We start from the raw sequence: 21,283 nt of genomic DNA, 5'->3' as shown, positions 1-21,283 counted from the left end.
GGAGGGTCGAATGTTTTATTTTTAAGAACAAAGAACAACTTTCCAACTGAGTGCCTGCCTCGCCCTCTGACACCAGGATCCTGTTCTGTCCTGCTTCAACCCAACCACCGGCAATCTCTGTCCCTCCTCCCTATCTAGCAGCTCCCTTGGGAGGCTGGGAGGAGCTTGTTACCAGGGCCACAAACAGCATAGTCCTTTTGAAAGAAAAAGTGTAAGTTAAGTACTAAAGTGGGGACTTCTTTTTTCCTTCTCCCTCCCTTGTCCCACCCATGGGACAGTTAACTATTGGACTCCAAAGAGCTTCCTCTCTAAGCCCATTTAAGCCAGAAGTGTCCAAGGTTTTTTTTCCAATACCATTATTTACTTTATTCATATTCAGAGGTAGGGAAAATGCTTCTCAGGATGTCTCTGACTCCTCCTAAGGGAGAAAAGGAGCCTTGATGTGAAAGTTCTTCGGAATCACTCATATTTTATTGCTGGTTGATAAGCATCATATGTATATGTAGATTTTCGTGGTGATTATATTAAGTCTTGCAGTCTCCTGGAAGATAACGTCACTCAAAATGGTTTTCCTGGAAAGGCTCTTTAGGGTAGAGAATATCACAGTTGTGCCAATAGCCTTCTCCTGCGAGTTACAGCACAAAATGGACGGGAGAGTACACTTCATCAAAGCAACATTTGTGCTCAGTGTCCCTGAGATGTGTCCTCGGGGGAGTGTGTTTTGCCTTTCCTCATCTGCTACTACATGAGGATTCAGAGTGAGAGGGCAGCGTCTGCCCTCCTATGGGAGAAGGGCCTGTGCCGTGCAGCTCTGCAGCCTTGCCTGCCTGCTCCCCGCTCCTGCCTGAGTTCTGGACACCCAAGGGTTCTTTACCAGCCTGGGGGTACCCCAAGCCTTTGCTGATGGCAGGGCCTCCGCTTCTGCCGAGACTTAGAATTCCTTTAGTGGATTCACCAGGAGGTGAGCTTAGGAAAGAGACCGGGCTATTCTTCCTAAACGCTGTGCTCTTACCAACACAGCCACGGCCAGGACTGGGCCCAGCCACAGCCCAGGGCTCCTGCCCCCACCAGGTAGCATCGTGTACACTCTGTGTCAGTGCTGACTGAGACCAAGTGAATTGAAACAGTCTGGTCCTATATGACTGCCTGGGAGGAAAGGGGGGAAAACAGGCTGTTGACCCCAGTGTGAGCCGGTTGTTGAAGAATGAATGTCCAGCTCTTGGTCCAAGAGAGCCACGATCACGCTCAGGCCTTGACTTCTGTCTACCGAAAGCCCATCTATCTGCCAGGAACATGGCACACTGCAGCAGAACTGGTTTCTACCTTGGCCCACCCAAGCCACCTTCTCTTCACCATTGTGGTACCAAGAGCAGCGCCAGGGTTCACATGGATATTGCTTTATTGCATAAACATTAGTAGAGCAGTTTAAGGATCTGGTCTTCCTCGTCTACATTGCTGTTGATTCATAAGGAAGTACGTACACATATCAACTAAACTAGGTGTTTGTACTTAACTGGCAGAGCCCTCACTGTTAATATGGTTAAGGCCAGATGAATCTGAGCAATAATAAATATTAACATGTGGAAATTATAAAGCAGCTTGTTTCCTAGGAATCAAATATACTTTTCCAATACGTTATCTTTTACTAAAACATGGATTGAGGCAAATAACTTAAATCTGTGGCATAAGACTATCAAAAGTATTTTTGACATGGTCCTTTATACAGAACCTATTAAAATGCTTCAGACACCAATGCTTCAGGGAAAATGATATAAGCATATTTGAATAAAGGATAGAGATAAATGGAACTTTCTATGAATGGAAATAATTCAAATGGTGGCCTATATGAATACTATCTGCTGTCATAAAAAAAATGCTACATTTCAGTCAAAGCAACAAATGTTCATTTCTCACTGGAAACCTAATAGTTTGATGTGGGTGTTCTTGGTCTTCAGTAGCTTTTCTTCACTTGGCGATGCAGGAACCCAGGGTTGTCCCTCATGGGCCTCTGCCATCTTTTTTTTTTTTTTTTTTTTTTTAAAGATTTTATTTACTTGAGAGAGAGAGAATGAGAGACAGAGAGCATGAGAGGGGGGAGGGTCAGAGGGAGAAGCAGACTCCCCGCTGAGCAGGGAGCCCGATGCGGGACTCGATCCCGGGACTCCAGGATCATGACCTGAGCCGAAGGCAGTCGCTTAACCAACTGAGCCACCCAGGCGCCCGGGCCTCTGCCATCTTAAAGTTCCCAGAGTTCTCGGTACCCCGTTAGCAAGCGGAAGGAGGGAAATGATGGAAAAGTCATCCCCTTTCTTAAACAACTCTAGCCAAAAGGACACCTTTCACTTCTGCTTATATCTTCCCGGTAAGAACTGGTTATTTGGCCCTATCTAGACACAAGAGGTTCTAGAAACTATGGTCTCTGGCAGGGAGCCCTTTCCCAGTCATGACTTTCCACTGTGGAAAGACGAGCACTATATTTTGGGGGCAGTTAGTTGTTTCTGCCATATGGATTTGGTTGCTTGTTTATTAATTGTTTGGTACACAGGACAATGTGCAAATCTGCAGAGGACACTTTATCACACTGAAAAGTCAAATTCACCTAATATAAATTACAAAAGATCTGATACTACGACAGCTGAGAAGTAGGCAAGTAGTAGATGAAACTCAGTATGGAGAAATGTAAAGCAGTGCTTCTAGGGAAAATAATCCAAGTTAGCTTACACTAAAGGCATGATAATATTCCTTGGGATCACATTCCATTCAGAAAGTGGACAGTGAGAGTCATTATACACTGTTCTCTAAAGACATGGATACATTGGGTGGCTAGTACAGCCAAAAAATTCACCAAAATAGCAGACACTGTCTAGTGAAGAATTACAAATATAATAAAATAATCTTGCTCAGAATTTTGACATATCCTCATCTAGAATATTACATGCCATTCTCAGGAAATAACAAGCCAGAACTAAAGAAGCTTTGAGAAGGAGCCAAGTGATCCAGGGTGGTGGTTCCTAAACATTTTGGAGTCACAGACTCCTTTGAGACTCTCTCTGACCCTTTACCTCGAGAAATGCATGCATGTGCCCACACAGCATTGCATACAATTTCATGCACATCTGTGGCTAACTTGGGGTCTTCAGACCAAAGTTAAGAACCTTTGATTTAAAAAACACCATGTGAGAATCAACTTAAAAGGTTGGATTCTTTTGTCTGAATACATAAAGACTGAGAGAAGCTGTATGTAATCAATATTTTTTAAACCACCAAATGTGTGATTAGTACAAACATGGGCACGTTCACCATATCTTGAGGTAGTAAGACAAAAGCAGGAGAACCGCCCTGATGTTTGAAAGAGGCAAATTCAAAAAGAAAAGAAAAAATAGCGTTACTGATTTACATGGCTGATTTCATAAGCTTATGGAATTTTATCAATTTAAGATGTGGTAAGACCAGAACTATAAATAGCTTTTAGACTTAAACGAATTTCATGGATGATAGCTCTGTGACGAGAGAGATGTTAGAGAAAATGCATTGGTTTGCTATGTGGCCCTAACCCACCTGTCAACATAGCCATCTTTCCTAACGCGTCCCTCAACGTGTCCCTTGGTGCCACCACAAGAGATTCAGTGCTGAGCTGAATGGATGGAGGGTGGGCCTGGCCCAGAGTGGAGTTGCTTGTTTCCTTGGAAAATGAAAGGATAGCAGTTCAGTTTCTGAAAGTGACCAAATGGTAGGATAATGAAATGGGCCGTAAAATGGTGATACGTGTACACAGGACATTTTTGTGACGTAGGAGGGACCATGTATCATAACCCCCAATTTTCCACGCGCATATACTGAAATGCAGAGGGTAAGTGACCAGCCCAGGCTCACGGGTGAAGTCTCATGGAGTTCACCAGGTGCACACAGCCGTGGCAGGTGGTAGAGCCCGTGCGTTGGGGCGCCGTGGCCTAGCGGGCCGCGCTCCTTTCCTCCCTTCTGCTCTCCTTCTGCCGCCTGCCCTGAAGCTGGCGCTTTCACCTCAACTTGTCTTCACTTACCTCCTTGTCAAATGGAGTGAATGACTTTTGAAATCGCGCTCGAGGAAATGGTGAGCTGGGAGTACCTGGAGAAAAACCAGACTCTGAGCCGTTGCCCGTTCTGTTGTTGTATCCCTGAAGAAACAGCGGGGTGTGGTGGCTGCCTTAGATGCCAAACCTGGTTTTGTAATGGCTTCTGGTTGTTTATTTGAGAAACCACAAGTTATTAGAATTTCCCCTCACTGCCACTATCTTGGCACCTACTACTCTATTTTTTTTTTTTTTTAAGTTTTTGTTTATTTAAGTAATCTCTACACCCAACGTGGGGGTTGAACTCACGACCCTAAGGTGAAGAGTCACTCGCTCTTCCAACTGAGCCAGCCAGGCACCCTGGCACCTACTCCTTTTTTTCCTTTCTTTTCTTTTTTTTTAAGATTTATTTATTTATTTGAGAGAGAGAGAGTGTGAGTGGAGGGAGGGGGGAGGGAGGGGGAGAGAGAGAGAGAGAATCTCCAGCAGACTCCCCACTGAGTGTGGAGCCCGCCACAGGGCTCAATCGATGGACCCTGGGAGCATGACCTGAACCGAAATCAAGAGCCAGCCGCTCAACCAACTGAGCCACCCAGGTGCCCCAGCACCTACTACTTTAAAAAAACAAAAAGACTGTACACAAACAAGTTGACTGCTGAGTGCCTTACAAAACAACCAGTGATAATCACTTCTGGGGAAGAGAAATAGGAAAAAAGATGAACTAAAGGGAAATACACAAATCCTTGCCCAATGTTCAGCACATAGAAAGCACTCCATAAATATTTAACTCTTTGTTGATTGAAAATATTGGGCTATGAAACTATGGGCTTTCCAAATAAAAAAGCTATGATATGATTTCCAACTTTTATCTCATGGCCTTTGCCATTTACTGCATACTCCAAAAAGCACCTTGAAATGCAAGAGGCCACCCTTAAAATAATTTAGAGGCTGAAAATATAATTATTACATTGAAGTACGTTAGCCTATGTGGCATTTCTTTATAACTTTGCACTTTCAAGCCCAGTGAAGTCAAAATCAGGATAACTGGATGCCATTTTATAAAATGTTAAAACTCCAATTACACTTCCTTTCCTTTCTTATTTTAAAGACTATTTAACAGCATTATAGACAGTGTGAAAAAGAGGCAAGGGAAACATCCGTAATCCCTCCGTCCTAACACAACAAGTAATTTCATTTTTTTAATATTCCCTTCCAGATTTAGACAAATATGCATGCATATTCTTGTCCATATGCCTCACAGTTATGAGCATGGTGAACACACAATTCTGTCCATCAGCTTTGGATGTAACAAGTGAAACAAATGAGAGGGAAAAGAGAAGAACGAACAAAAATAGATAACGACCAGTTAAATGATGGCCGCACAGCAGCCCGTAGTGGGTGAGAGAGAAGGTGGGCGTCTCTCGACCTCCCAATCAGAACTGACCAGCCAGGGGGACCAGTCCCAGGGCAGGCACCGCTGGTAACCTAGCAACCATTCACTTCGAGGCTGGGCCTACCTCTGCTTCCCTCCCAGCTTCTCGGGGGCTCCAGGCCACCCCCCCATGCTTTGTGGGCCACCCAGAAGAGGAGCAGCACTGAAGTAGGAGGAAAAGCGGGGTGATGACAGCAGTGAGCCACACTGAGATCGAAAGCAAGCAGATTTCCTGCAGCCCCTACTGCTCTGAACTAGGACACGGACATGGCCTTTACCTGCTTGAGACAGCACCGTCCCACACGAGAGGACGCAGCCTAGCGGTCTGTGCACACCGCACTTTACGGTCACGTGGAGACATTGCTATTCTTTGCCCAGCTTTCCAGTAGAATGCTCAATAGCAAGAGCAACGACATCTTCCATCCGCCTTCAAGCTTTGCAGACTCCCAAAATGCTTTCGCATGCATTAGCTCATTTTATCCCCACAGCACGACCGGAGGAGTCATCAGGGTGATCTTGATGAGCTCCACATTACATGAAAGGGAAATGGAGACTTGGAAAGATGAGTGTCCCAGGTCACAGGATGGAAGTGAAGTTGTTCTTGGATGCACTGGCCATTCCGGAAAGTGTGGTAGCCTACTCTGTCCAGCAACATACAATCACACACACTCACCCTTGTCTGTACTCAAGCAAGCAGCTTTGCCAAGCATGTGACGTGAGTAAGTAGGAACCGTTCCCATCAGGCATCACTGAGCGCAGGGCACGGGGGTGCTGATAAGAGAGTCTAGCCAAACGATGTTTAAAAAAAAAAAAAACGTTCCTCAACCAACATGGAAAGGTTTGTTCGTCATCAGGACGACAGATCCCTGTATGCAATGTCTTTTTGGTGCTACCATTTCTGTCTCGTGTTATTAAAAAATAATATATTGATTACTTGCTACTTCAGCGTACTCAGCTTTGGAAAGCTATTTCTGAAACGTGGCCAAGGTAGGAGATGGCTTCCCTCATCTTGGCATGGTTTCCAACACACTTTTGTGGAATCTCAGAGCCTACCCTCTCCCCACTCACCCATTTCTTTGTAGGTTTAGAAAAGGAGTGTATCAGTTCAGTGTTATTTTAGCAACAGAAGCCACTGCTTTGGCTATTTTTAGCCTGTCAGGTGCACTCTGCCTGCCATGAACTTGGTATATTTGAGTGTTTAATTCGTCAGCCTCTCTCATTTGAAAGGAAGCCTGTTCCAGCCCTCTGACCACCGTAGCTCCACTTTTACAGCTGCTCGTAAATTTCTGAACACGCAGAGATATCTTTAGCTGTGACTCCAGATATTTCCTGTTGAGCTGCAAGATGCAATCCTGGAAGCACACTGAGGCTAAATATACCTTCTCAGTCCAGCACTCAGCCAAATAAACAGGGGCAGCATCAACATGACTTCTTTAATCCAATGATGAAGAGGGTTTTTTCAGTTAGATTAATTAAGCAATTTTGTTTGTTTTGGCAACTGAAGTGATTTCACCTTCCCCTGAGCTTTGAACACCTAAGCTTCATTTTCTCTCCCAGTTCAAGGTCCGACCAGAAGCCCAGGTAGAGACCTCGACCAGGTATGTTGGAACACCGTGCCTGTCTCAGCCCTGTACTTGGACTTGGTCCAACAGATGGCTTCACAGCAGCTGGCCCAGGGCAGCCCCTTCCACGCTCTCACAGAATCCAGACTCTTCTGCAACTTTGCCTAGGGCTTTTAGTCATTCAGGGGAGGAGAGAGATGCCAGGATTTTTTTTTTTTAAAAGGAATGTATCCTTTGGGGACTTGAAAAAGGGAAAGAATGTTCAATTTTTCAGACCTCATAGGAGGCCTGTGGTAGGAGAAACCTCCTGGCGGGAGTTCTTGTCCACAAGGGATGCATTGACCTTTTTTTTTTTTTTTAATATTTGACCTTTTTTTTTTTTTTAAAGATTTTATTTATTTATTTGAGAGAGAGAATGAGATAGAGCATGAGAGGGGGGAGGGTCAGAGGGAGAAGCAGGCTCCCTGTTCAGCAGGGAGCCCGATGCGGGACTCGACCCCGGGACTCCAGGATCATGACCTGAGCCGAAGGCAGTCGCTTAACCAACTGAGCCACCCAGGCGCCCTGCATTGACCTTTTTAACAGACCCTAAAAACTTAAGTTGTTGTTCCTGGATAAGTCCAGGAACTTCATCTTGAATTAATTATTTAATCTTGAATTACTGAATCTTCAGAACCAGTTGTATACACTGAATGACAATGGTCCCTTTCTCTATAACCAAGATTAGTCAGTCCCAGGCCATCCATTGTCCAGGAAGACGGCAAGCTGAAAGAAGCTAGAGAAAGCGGTGTGAGGAAGCCTGACTTTTGCACTTGGACCACCAAATATGCACTTCCTCCCCATTCTTGCCCTCCTTGGGGAGGCTATGGGAAAGCGCCCAGTCTCACTCCATCAGATCAGACTCGCCTCAGAAGGTCATTTGGGTCAGTGGGGTCTACAGAGCACTGTTCATTCCCACCAGTTTTCTACCTGCCTCTTATCCAGGGTTCATGCTGGGGGCCCCAGTGTTGGCCATCAGTCTCATGATGATGCCTTCTCTGACATGGGTACACTCTCCAGAAGACCTACAGAGATGAGCCTGGGGAGGCCCAGTGAGGAAATCAGTCTGTCAACTCTCTCCTTCGCATGTCATTGTGTGGTTTACGATGCTGAATGTTTTTGTAACTCTCTGTACTTTGAGGATTTCTTGTTGGGCTGTTATTGATTGGCAAACAACCATTACTCATCAAAATTTATTAAGCAGAGGCAGCAACAAATACAAAGTTACTAAACAGTGGGCTTGCAAAACCAACAAAACAGGAGAACAAGAAATGCAAATGACTAATAATAGCGGCAGCTTCTCCCTTACTGTTGCTTACTAGGGCCAGGTGCTGCTCTCGGCAACATACGTGTCTTTACTCAGAGAGACCTCCCAACAAGCCTCTGAGCTTGCATCCTCTCTGCCGGCATTCTTTCTTTCAGTAGAAACCTACAGTATTTATCGGGCACCTTCTACGTGCTGAGAACTGGGTTAGACGCTGGGAATACAGCAGTGAACGAGGTCGCCAGAGTTTCTGCCCTCGTGGAGCAGAGCAGACATAGGGTAATGAAACAAACAATTGCACAAACAATTCCTAGAGACCAGGGACCAGTTGAGACTCTGCAGCTTGAGCCAGAGTCCTTCAGAGGATGAGTGTGTGCATGTGGCATGCGAGCCCTTAGAAACCCAGGCGGGACTCTGGATTCTCACCCCTCCCAGCCTCTCCAGCCCAATTTCCTCCTCTCCCATGCTCGACACTTCACCGTCCGGCAACACATGAGATTGGCCACAGGGCTGTTTCTTACCTCCATTCCTTTGCTCATATTGTCCCTGCTGCCTCTAATGCTTTCCTTCACCGATCCCTATACCGTTGTTTCCAGAGTCCGCTCCCCGGGAAAACCCTCCCCCACCCTCCGTGCCCCAGTTAGGCTGTGTCAGTTGAACTTCCTTGCACCTCCAGGGCCCGCGCGGTGCTGATCTGTCGTTGCGCTTGGCCTCACCATTCCGCAGGGATCTGTTTCGGCTGTGTTTTCTTACGAGCCGGGGTGCTCCCCGGGTGCGCGCCGGATCCATCTTTGCTGCCTCTGTCAGGTAGCGCAGGGCCTGACGGACTGCTACCGGCCCATGCTTGCTGGCTGAATGTGCGTCTCTGCCCTCCTGCAAAAGGTTAGGAATCAGGAGACTCTGTTTTACCTGATAGTAGTTCATGGGCAAAGGGGAGCCTGGCGAAGGGGACAGTAGAGGCTGATACTGCTAGAGTAGGGAAGGGGAAGAAGAGGAGCAGTTGTGGTGCAAACCTCTCCAGCTTCCCTAGGGGATGTCCCCCCCCACCCACCCACCAGATTCTCTTTGAACGTCTGCAGTGACCGAGGACTTGCTGCTTCATCAAGCAATCTGTTCCTCTGTCACTCTGTTGAAAAGTTCTCCCGTTTGTTAAGCAAACTCTGCTGAAGACTTTGAGAGATTTGTCTTCTAGAACAACAGAATAACGTAACTCTAGCTTCTCTGTAATAACCCTCCAGGTATCCGAAGAGCACTATCTTGACCCGTGGTAGACTCATTTTTTCTTACCAAATAATTCTAGTATCTTCTGCTATTTCTCACTATCATGTCACACAACCGGATAGCCTCAAGCCTCTTGATGTCACTTTTAAAACATGGCATTCTGAGCTGGAACAGTATTCCAGCTGGCGTCTTATCAGTACGGAATATAATAGTACAGTTTCTTTCCTCAACCTACAGCTTAAGTTCAAATTCACTTGTTTTACAGCCTCGTCACTTTGTCAGTTCCTGCTCCTCTTGTGGGCAGTGAAATTCCTTAGTGCTCTGCATACAGGAGCTCCTGCCAGACCACGTTTCGTAAGAGCGGCTGTACCTGCTCCTGAGCATGTCCTGTGCCCATGCGCCAGGCACCGTGCCCATCACTGTGCCCCCGGTACGATCCTTACTTCTCTCATCTACACTGAGGCAGACTGAGGGCAAGGAATTTGCCCAAAGTGCTGGGATTTGAACCCAGCAGACCACCTGACTCCAAAGCCCGAATTCTATTTAATCCACTGCTCTACCTCCCATTCTGAATTTTGGACAGCTGATTTTTTTCCCCCTAAATTCTAGACTTTCCTGTTAAGTTTGATCTGAGGTTCTACTCAACTTTTCTGTATCTCAGAAACTCCACAGGCAGAGCTTTTAGCTCATCTTTTTAGGTTTGTACCATCTTACCCGCTGCCTCCATCCAAATCAACAATTGGACAACAACTCCCAGCAGGGAACTCTTCCCAGGGTGACACCATCAGGGATCCCATAGGGTCCAGACTTTCCAGCAGCTTCTAGGCAGCCTACCTTTAAATTCTCCTCACCTCTCTCCGTTTTGTCTGAAAGCCATCCTGACAAAGTTTGTCGTGTCCCATGTTGGTTTGAGATATGTCAAATAGGTAGCATTCCTCCACTCTAGCAGATTTAACAACACTAAGGGGTAATGGGAAAGGTGGCCTCTTTGTTTTATATATTCTCACAAATTCTGTGTTTAATCTTTCATCCTAAAGTTTTGCCAGAAATCAATATCATGTTCACCTCTCTTTACCCTCTGTGTGAAAGTGAGCTATTGCCTTAGCTCTGGTCTTCATTATTCATTCCAGTCTTCCATTATTCATTCATTCATTCATTCTCAATATCAACAGTGTTTCCACAACCCCAGATGCAAAAAAAGTTGTATCTTAAATCTTTTTCCTTTTCCCCAAACATTAAAGTAATGCGTACTTTTTATGAAAATACGGGAAGTACAAATATAGGTAAAGAAAGCACCCCCAAAATGTCCAATAATCCTAGAGATAGCCTCTGACATCTGCTTTTTTTTTTTTTTTTTTTTTTAATGATCTAGAAGGCAGTTTGCCCAGGTGCTTACATAATTTATGGTCAAAATCTAGGGCTAGTTTCCCATACCTAGAGCAGGAACTACAGCCTAATAGCAGCTACAGAATTAGTAGGAGAGAGATGCTGGTTCAAGGTGAGGAGGAAGGCCGGGCACCCAGGGCAAGCGTGGGATGGGTTGTGGGATGATGGGAGGCAGGGTGTCCCCATGGTGTGAGCCCTGAGGACATCGCTCTGTTCGGCAGGTCCATTCTGCGAATGCTGTGCCCTATAGCGTGCTGATACAACACGTGGTGGCCCCCCAACCCTCTTGATGTTGTTTCCCCAGGAGAATTACTGGTCTGCTGGTCTGCTGTAGTTTTTCTTTTTCTGTCAAAATTGTTGTGCTCCATGCTCTCCAGCCTGAGAGTTTTATCTGGACACATTTCTCTCTTCCCCTCAAATGTCAGTTTGTACATCAGGGATTAGAAGAGGAATCATATGGGCGAGAAGGTTCCCTCTGGGTGACTGTGATGTGTTGGACATCTGTCTCCGAATGCATTATGTTCAGTTTAGAACCAATCTCTCAATCAATCACGGAGATTTTTCACAGATGGGCAGATGGACAAACATCTAACCAAATGTCTTGTAGATTCTCATCAAGAGAAGTTCAGGTGCAGGCTGCTCAGAGGTCCCTTCCAGCTCAGTGGTTCTCTGAATGTGTGATTGATATTTTGGAAACAGGGATATCACTTGGTATATTTGTCAGTGGCTGGTGATCTTCGTGAAACTTTAGTACAGTCCAGGAAAAGCCTTGAGGAAGATACAAATCCCACAGAGGTGCTTGCAGAAGACACAAGCTAGTCATCAGAAGGCATAGGAAAAAATGCGGAAAAGCCTATTCGGGGAAAGTTGTCAATGGAAAATAAAAGGAGGGGAATCAAGAGAGGACCAGAAGGAGTATTTGATAACATACAAAACTCCTGCAGTTGAACACGGCAGGAAAGGATACAGGAAAATTGCAATAAGCATGATGTCAAGAACTGTACCCCGTAAGGCAACAGTAGGTCATACAGGTAGAGGTTTCAGACCCAGATCAAATTACGTGTCTGGTGTCCAATAAGCAGTCGGGCGTACATCAGTCTTTCTGGCCCTCTGTACACGCAGATAACAAAGAGCTGTAGTAACCACATCTTAAAATATTATCAAAACAAAAACTTTAAAAGATATATTCAGATTCTACTCACTGCCTACTGCCTACTCACTTATCTTATCTAGCAATGTGTACACGGCCCACATCTGCCAAGTAGGAAAGTGCACCTTCTCTTCCATGGCTGCTGGGAACAGTGATTTAGGTAGGAACCTCAGAGAAAGCAAATGGCTCTCTCAAGCCAAAAAAAAAAAAAAAATTATATTTGTGGAAGGACCAGGTAGGAATTTAGGAAAGTGATTTGAAGAAGCTAATCACAGACCTATTTTCTGTCACTCATTCACTCATTCATCGAATCCCCCCTGTGTGACAGGCGCCGTAAGAAGCAAGTGAGTACAAAAATGAAGGTTGGCAAGGGACTCACAGCCTAACAAAGAGAGACTGGTGAGCACGTGGTTGTAATCCAGGCAATTAGGAGGCCAGTGGAGGGAAAGCAGAGGGTGCTTCAGATGCTCAGAGGAGAAGCAAGCAGCTGAGCTGATGACAGAGAACATCCTGCGTGTGATGTTAGCGTTCTGTGTTTAAGGATGACTAGAAGGAGTTAGTCAGGTGAAGAATGAAGGGGGGAGGTGGGATTAGAGGCAGAGGAAACAGTGGAGAGCAAGACACAGTCAGCCAAATAAAAATGATTTGGGGGCGCCTGGGTGGCTCAGTTGGTTAAGCAACTGCCTTCGGCTCAGGTCATGATCCCAGGGTCCTGGGATCGAGTCCCGCATCGGGCTCCCTGCCTGCCACTCCCCCTGCTTGTGCTCTCTCTCTCTCTCTCTGCCAAATAAATAAATAAAATCTTTAAAAAAAAATAAAAGTCATTTGGTAGGACGAGAGTTAGCATGGGGCTCGGGTGGGGGCAGTCAGCAGACGGGGCTGGAGAGCTAGGTCATGAAGGGTGCCCTGCGAAGGACTCTATGACTCTTACCCAGCAGGAAGCTGTGGGGGGAGGGCTGAGGAGCACAAGCATCATTAGAAAGGTCGGTCTCTTGACCGGATGGCTGGAGTATGTATGGGACGGCAACAAGAAGGGAAAATGGAAAACAGCGAGGAGACTAGCAGGGTGACCCGAAGAGAAGTGTTGATGACCTGGACCAAGGAAACTGCCAGACAGGAGGATATTAAGGAGGTAAACTTACCAGACTATCTAATGGGTTAGACATGAAGAATGGGAGGGGAAAGGACGAGTCTGGGATGACTCTCTGGCTTAGAAACCAGGCTAGCAAGATGGTAGCACCATTTTTAGAGGCATGAGTTTGAGGCTGGACTAAGGTAACTGATTTCATTCTGGTTCCACTGTGACTACTGCTTGCTGTGAATTTGAATTTGCTTTCAAGCTGCTGATGGTGGGAGCTATACTGGCACAAGATTTAGTCATACATTCATATCAGGCCCTGCAAAGCTAGAGAGCCTACCCCTGGAAAAGACCTTATGGAGAAGGTGGATGTTTCCTTAAGGAATTGTTCTTACGGTTCTCAAGAATACCATGTGCTAATATTCCTCATAACAACTGTTCACCAGTGCCAAACAGTAGGACACTGACCCAGTCCAGAGCAAAAAGCTGCAGAGGCAAGAACAATGTGCGGTCAGCAAAAAGCTGTTCATGCTGGTAAGAGCCTAAACCAGCTTCACACAACCATAGTGCTAAGACACATCCCAGTCATTTCCAGAAATAATGTATTACCAGCTTGAATGTATACATTGGCTTCTCCAAGGCAGATTCCCTGTAAGGTTGAAGTCAGCTGGTACTTCAGGGTCCACTGAAGGTTCAGGCTGGGAGTCCTTTGCTCCCAGGTGGAGTTCATGGGATATTCTATGAGAATGTAGGGGGCCAACTTTCTAAGGCCTTCCTTTTCTCTCCAGCCATATGTGATTCTGTTTTACATGGACCAATGTACTTCTGGCATTAGTTTCTATGTCTCGGGGGCCTAGTAAACATCTTCTCCAAACTGGAGGTCCATTTCATTCAACACCATGGTAGACTTTAAAAGCAAATAACCATTGATTCATACATATCATAGTTTTCAAAATCATCAACTTTTTTCATGGTGGGGGGGAGTTACTTTTAAAACATACTACACAACTAATAAATTGGGATGAGAAGAGTCAAAGTAGCATTCTGCAGACAACCTACAATGCTCCAGTGCTCTGCCCAAAGTAGCTTTTTTCTTCTACTATGTGCAGCTTTCCTAAGGAATTATGGAGATGAACAAATAACTCCTGAGGCGACTTTCCGTTTCTCATTCTCACCCTTACATCTCTTCTCCCAGGACTGCTGAGGGTGTTCTCTCATAAGTTCTGCCAAGCTAGAAATTTGACTTCAAACTTGGAAAACATGTTCTCCACCACCCTTGGACCTCCCCCTCACCAGCGTCCATTAAATAAATTAAATTGGAAATTATAGAGTTAAGAGTTTTGGGGGGTTGTTTGTTTCTGTTTGAACTATTGCCCTATCCTGACTCACCACCTAAAACTGAGACAACCAGAAATTTTGGTGGAACTTCCTAGCTTCCAGTAGTTTCATCAGCAGGACCACCCAACCTCTCTGTGTCACGTGCGTTGATGTCCATCTAATACTGACATGCAAAAGCTCACGCTCCCTCTTTCTTTTTTTGCTATTACAATAAACCGTCTTTGGGATTACCAAAAAATTACCAAATTACCAAAAAAGTAATTTGAAACCCTGAATCAAATCCATTGCAATAGTAACAGAGCAGTAGACCCTCACTTGGTTGGTTGCCCTTACTGCTGGCATAGTTATCTTTGATCCAAGATGCTAAGGAGTGTGAGGTCCATGCCAAATAACAAGAGCAGGCTTTCTCCAATGTTGGTCCGGGCGTTTTTCCTTCCCAGAGCCTACAGGTGTTATCCTGGCTTAAGGCTGTTGAAATATGGAACAGCAAACCAGCTGTCATTCCTAAGAATTGGTGCTGGCCAGCTGGTCCAGCCAACTACAGGAATAAAGATATGCCTTTTCACTCTGATACACAGGGGCCTCGCCTCTGAGCAGACAGCTGAAGAATCTCAGGTGACAGCCCCCGGGAATAGTGTTTGTGGCATTCAGGCATTCACTACCCTGAAGAGGCTGGGCAGGGGACATCTGTTGTCAGCATGCTGATGAGGAGAAGCAAAGACTGACCATGCCTATTCGCAGGGCTTTGGGTAGGGGAAGAGAAACAGAGGGAAAAGCTTGGGTGACTACATGCTCTAAATGAATCTTATTTGCAGCATCTTCCATTGTAGTCATTAGGAAGGAAACACCCAGAATCATAATTGCACTGGGGCTGTTGGTCATTTTAAAAAATGGAATCCAAATTGTAATACAGAGGCCCTTGTGTATTCCTGATGTGAGCGTAAATAGGTTAAATCTTTCCAGAGGGCAATTTGGGAATATGTTCCAAAACAGGAGTCCAAAAAATATTCATGCTCTTTGACACAGAACTCCTACTTGTAGGAAATTATTCAAGGAAGTAATCAGACACATGCACAAAGGTTTATGTACGAGACAGCTCATTTCAGCGTGACTTAAATGGTAAAAAATTGAAAATGGCTTTAATGTCCAACAATAGACAACTGGTTAAATAAATACCACATCCATAGCATGGCATTATATGATCCTTATTTTAGTTGACTGAGGACTTAGGAAGGATTAACCAAGTGATTCCCATTTTGTGCTAATGATTACCAGTGACTTTGTTTTCCTGTTTTATATTTTTCTTTGTTGCTTAAACTTTCCATAGTGGGTAAATTTATAATCAAAAAGAAAAACAATTTTAAGGAACTATAAGAGCATGTTTACATTTCTAAATTTAAAAGCCATCCATAATTCACCACCCTAATACAACTTTGTTTTGCATATTTATATTTTCCACATTATACCCTTGTTTAAGTTTTAACACAGTTGTAGTCATAAGGCATATGCAATTTTCCATTCTGCTGTTCAACTAACATTATAGCTCCATGTTATACATCGTCTATAATTTCATAGTCATAACTTTATAACATTAGCACATATTAATATCCAACACACAATAGGTAACATCAAGTCTGCCTTGGGTGAAGAGGGTTCTCATTAAGTCCCACCCCTTGCCCCCACCCTAGCCCCTGAATAGAATTAATCATTCACTTGTCTGCATCTTGTTCATTGCATAATTCTTTGTTTCCATATTTGTCTGCCTTCTGACGTAGGAGTTACTTTCGGGCAGAGCCCCGTGCCTGGCACACATATAATGTTTGCTCAATACAGGTACACCTGTGAACGGAAAGAGAGGTGGACCAACGGACAGACAGAAGAAGTGAACAGGGCTAGGATTTGATGATTTAGTATCCATTTGGCTTGAGTAGCCTCACAAACTCATTCATTCCAGCCTCAGCCTCAGTGAAGTGCGCAGGTGAGGAACATAAAAGTTCTGCAGTTGCTCTAACACATTTGTTTTCCCCTTTAATCATTCTGTAAAACCATATTTTATCTTCCCAGCAAGGGTTCTCAAGGCCCATTTATAATAGCTCTGTTCCCAGCTTCTAAAACTCGTCTTTCGCTTTCGGGTCAGGACTTTTCCCATTTTGCATTTGTCACGTTCCTTTCCAAATTTGGATCAATATCCATAAGCGTTGAAGTGCTCCTAGCAAAAATAATTAAGGAAACGAAAAAGAATAGAACAAAGAAAGGAAGGCGGCTTACTGGGTACTGAGTTTCTGTTTGGGATGATGAAAAAGTTCTAGAAAGCGATAATGTGGTGGTTGCCCCGGGAATGTACTTAAAGCCACTAAACTGTACCTTTAAGAGTGATGAAAATTTTAAGTGTTATGTATATTTTGCCACAATAAAAAAGGAAAACAGAACAAGGAGGGAAAGAGAAATGAAAGGAAAATAGATATTGAGTCGGGTGGCACCCACTCTTTCTATAAATCTGGTTTTTATTAGCTGAGCCCTTTCCCGAACAAGATTCGAGACTGCAGTAAGTCTTTTTGAAGACAGGAAGAATAAATTCCTCAGGTTTGTATTGTATCCTATTATCTTGACCTAGCAGATAGGTCCAAAAAAATCACCCAGCTGCAGAAACTTTGCCTCCCTGTCTTCTTTCTTCCTCTTAGCTCTTGCCATTGTCACCACAAGGAAGCGGCCAATGACCAGAAGCATTAGCAGCCTGAAGAACTCCGGTTATAAATGTAGAGGGTCCTTTTTTTTTCCTTAAAATTATTGCCTGCCCTCAGCTTTTTTTCTTCTAGAATCAATCTAAAATCCTTTTGGTGGTAATCCTGTGTTTCTTTGAGTGGCCATGTTCCTTCTTATCTATACACAGGCTCTCTTGGAAAAAATATGTGCAATGCTACGTGGTAAAGATTTTTTTTTAACTATCATCTAGAAAAATGCAAAAGGTTTTGTGTCAAGTCTTGCTCCGAATGAAGCCAGGAGAGGGAAACCCCAGCTGCCCAGACTTCTGGTGACCTGCAGCCCCTTTCCCCAGCCGTTCCTCTCTTGGTTCCCAGAAAAGAGACCAAGGATAGGTTGTCATCACTCACCCCTTTTCTGATGGGGGGCTGTGAGCACAGAGAGAGCCAGGCCAGGTCCAGGGTAGATACGGCCCGGAGGCGGAGGAGTGACCACCACTCTGGTCTCCCCAGCTGCACAAGTAAGTGCCTAGGCCCAGGCCTGGGCCCACGTAACCAACAGGCCGAAGTACCATATCTCACTGATCCCGAGATGCACAAATTTATATCTCTGAAATCAGGGTGCGTCTTACAGCCAATGACATGCCACAGTTGAGTGGGAGCTTTCGTCTTTCTTTCTAGAGGTCCATAATGTATGCCTTAAAATGTATGAATCTTACGCTTGATGAAATACAATATATGGGGAGAACCTAAAGGTAGCCATCTGCCACATTTCGTAGAAATCTTTGCAATCCCTACCTGCAAGGAAAGTTAGAATTTGAATCCCTGAGTCACATGCAAGGGAGAAGATAAGTCTATTTCAGAGTCAGGCTGGTAATTTCTGCTGCCGGGCCCAGACCACAGTAGTAATAAATGCAGTGCAAGCCTCCTTATGCATGGGGCTCCATGGAGGGCTCTGCTTGAATGCGTACCTTTCTTTATGAAAGAGGCTATATTGTAACCTTGCATGCAGACACTGCAAGAAGTAAGAATGGTTTCTTTGTGGATTGGAGGTCAAAGATGCCATTATAACGCTGTGACCCACTGTGGGCAAAACTGTGACCCGGGCTGGGTTTATATCAGTGTCTTCTCCTTCCCTCCCGCAAGGCACAAGCCTCCCTAAGGTCCACCAAGCCTGCCCCATCCTGTATGCCACCACTTAGAACCTATGCACTCTCTAGGATTAGGGGCCATGTGGGCTCTAACCACCCCAAGTAATATGTTAAGTATCATAGTAATCTCCTAGTAAACCTAAACCGAAATGTGAATATGTTACATTGCGACAGACAGCGGGAGAGAGTTTTTAAGGGGCATTTTGTTATCTGGCAAAGCATACCTATGGGTAACTCCCCACTCCACCTGCACTTGAGACTCATCTTTTGCCTATTCTGCGTGTCCAATCCAGAGTTAGAGCCTGAAGACCTGTGCTGGATTCCAGGTCTACAAGTCTTTAACATGGGGAGGAGCAGTTGGATCACTGGAGACGATTCACCAGCTGTCCCAATGGGGGGAGACGCCCCCACTCCTGCCACCCGCAGATGGATGACCATTTTCAACTAGGGCTGAACTCAGAAATGTGAAAGCAGAACAGAAACCTTTCTTCCCAAACCTCGCCCCCACCCCCATTAGAGAAGGAGTGGGGTGGGGTGGGGGGTGGCTAGTAACTGATGAAACTTGAGGATAGGAAATGCTAGGTGAAAATGTATCACCAACTTTTGAAATTCAAAATATAGTGGTCTTAGACCGTTTCTAGGTAAAATGTAAAAAGAGGTGAGCTGAACCTGAGGCGAGCCTAACTAGCTCTTTAAATGTGTTTTTTTCTCAGCCGCACAGGGGAGACTTCTGCGTTGAGGTCAGACCCAGGAACAATGGAGGAGGGAAGGCCACTGTGTCAGGTTTCATCACGTGACGTGATATGGTTTAGATACAGCGCCATCGCTAACTCTCAGATTCAAAGAGGATTTAAGGCTTAATATCGCCAAGGAACAAAGGGGGAGAAAACCCAAACCTGCCCCCAAAGGCCATTTCTGGAGTTTGTCTGGTCTGCATTTAGCGCAGAGTCAGCAAATGCTGGACAGTCTGCAGAAGGAGGACCAGTGACCCACCACTTGGAAGGCCTCTCCTTCCCTCCGAACAATTGATTTTATTGGGGATGGAGAGTGACCCACGGGAGAGCATCTGTCTTAAGGTTCTAAAGCTTCTAATGCCACCCAGGAAGGGGGTGAGAAATTGTCAGCCTCCTTCCCCCTTCTTAGGTAGCTATGGGAGGCACCTGGGAAATCTTAACCCTGCCTTCCCCTTCACCTAGCCTTGAAATAGCATGTGGGCTATAAACTACCTTATCTTGGGGGACTGGAATTCTCACCGATGAATTCCAAAGCATTCTGCCATTCAGAGTTTCTTGCGTTTCTCACGGCTATGTTTGGCATCCTATTGGTACTTCAGGGTACAATCAAATTCACTGTCACTCTGGTGACATGACTAATCCATCCATATTAATGAAATGATAACTGTTCCCCTGCCATCTCTTTTCCTTTTCTTAAGCTGACTTCAGATAAAATGAATCCCACTTTGGAGGCGCGGGTGGTGATTTTTCTTATTCACTTCCACCGTGGGGTGGGGGTGGGGGGACAAAGATAATGGGGCGGTGGTCATGCAAAATAACTCTAAAATAATTACCGTGTTGCTCAGAACTCTGTATTATCCATCCGGGTAGCGAGAACTCCTGTTCGGTCCCACACTTGAGTGGCACCCTCACCCAATTAGCACGGCTGCCGCGGGCCTGTGACTTGCATGGGAAAACAGAGTTTGTCCAGCAGTGCTCATGCAAATTGTGCAACACGAATGTGGACTCCGTGTCACTGTCCTTTTCACGTGTTCTGACAGACTCATGTCTTCCCAAGTGTCTCTGATCGGTGGCCCCCCTTTGACAAGTGCCAGAGCTCATAAGCCAGAGGAGAGGGCTCCCGTTGCTATGAGGGCTATGTCTGTGGTGAGCTTTACGAGCTGTTCCTGCGGCTGCATTTTGCCTCACAAAACAATCCGATTTTCACTCAGATCTGCGAGAAAACAGATTAGGGAGGAAATGTATGCAGATATCTCTGTTGATGCCACGAAAGCTATCACTTGGCCCCTTGGTGCTTAAGTAGCCATTTCTCATAGGGAAAACTTTTTTAGTACTTTAGCATGAATGTAGGTTTTATGTTTTAAAAATCTGCATTCATGCAAAAAAAAAAAAAAAACCTGAAAAGCGAAAGTGTTAGGACAAATATGAACTTCACCCTTATTCTGTATAATATCTTTGTAAATGTAGTAACTATATATTCATAATCCATCCTTTGTTTTTCCTCAATTTGAAGAAACTTCCCAATCTTTCCTGAGGAAGAAAATATTTGTTCCATTGGAGCTCTGTTTAGAACAGCGGGACTGTTCTCTGTTGAGGGTTTGGAGGGCCTGGATGGGGAGGAGGAGGTGACCTCTGGCTCTTCGAGGGCTCAAGCAGCCACAAATCATGCCCCCAGTCTGTTGCCCAGTGATGCAGGATCAGAAATGGTGTGCGCACAAAGGGAGGCCCCCAAGAGAGGCTGTCTTCTGAGGCCAGCCAAGCAAAGCTGGGGTGAGTTTAGCAGGCTTTGAGAATGGCTGCCTACGGAATAGCTGGTCAGGTTTTTCCCTACCCTCACAAGCCAAAACCTCAGGAGCAGGCACCTGAGATTGTTCAACGTTCCAAAGCCGCGTTCAGACTGAAAGAGAAATAAGAAATTTCACTCCAATAGCATCTCTGTTCTTTACCTCCGCGCCAAACATCTAGACAACAGAAAGTAGTGCTTTGGATTAGAAGGTCTCCAAGCCAAATGTCATCCTGCGTTGGGGGACAGGGATGGAGGTGCCTGCCAGCCAGGGTCTGTTCTTGGACTTCTCTCAACCTGATTCTTCTGCAGCAGCAGCCTGCTTCCTCAGTTCCAACCATTTCCATTTATGTATTTTGCCCTCCCCTCTCCCCAGTCCTGTTTTTGCTGTTCGGAA

The 21,283-nt window shown here is 45.3% G+C and overlaps 1 protein-coding gene and 1 long non-coding RNA gene across 3 annotated transcripts in view; one reads left to right on the top strand and one right to left on the bottom strand.

Moving 5' to 3' along the window:
* Positions 1–5,925, bottom strand: part of LOC144381378 (uncharacterized) — a 48,962-nt gene extending 43,037 nt beyond the window's left edge. The window contains exon 1 of the long non-coding RNA XR_013446472.1: positions 5,760–5,925. This is a non-coding gene — a long non-coding RNA (uncharacterized LOC144381378). The remainder of the gene's footprint in view (positions 1–5,759) is intronic.
* Positions 1–21,283, top strand: part of MAML3 (mastermind like transcriptional coactivator 3) — a 395,961-nt gene that overhangs the window by 345,283 nt on the left and 29,395 nt on the right. The gene's annotated exons all lie outside the window — the stretch shown is intronic.

The sequence above is a fragment of the Halichoerus grypus genome, chromosome 3 (assembly GCF_964656455.1).
Source record: "Halichoerus grypus chromosome 3, mHalGry1.hap1.1, whole genome shotgun sequence".
Classification (NCBI taxonomy): Eukaryota; Metazoa; Chordata; class Mammalia; order Carnivora; family Phocidae; genus Halichoerus; species Halichoerus grypus.
The sequence above is the reverse complement of the archived record's forward strand: the minus strand, read 5'-3'. Positions and strand labels throughout refer to the sequence as shown.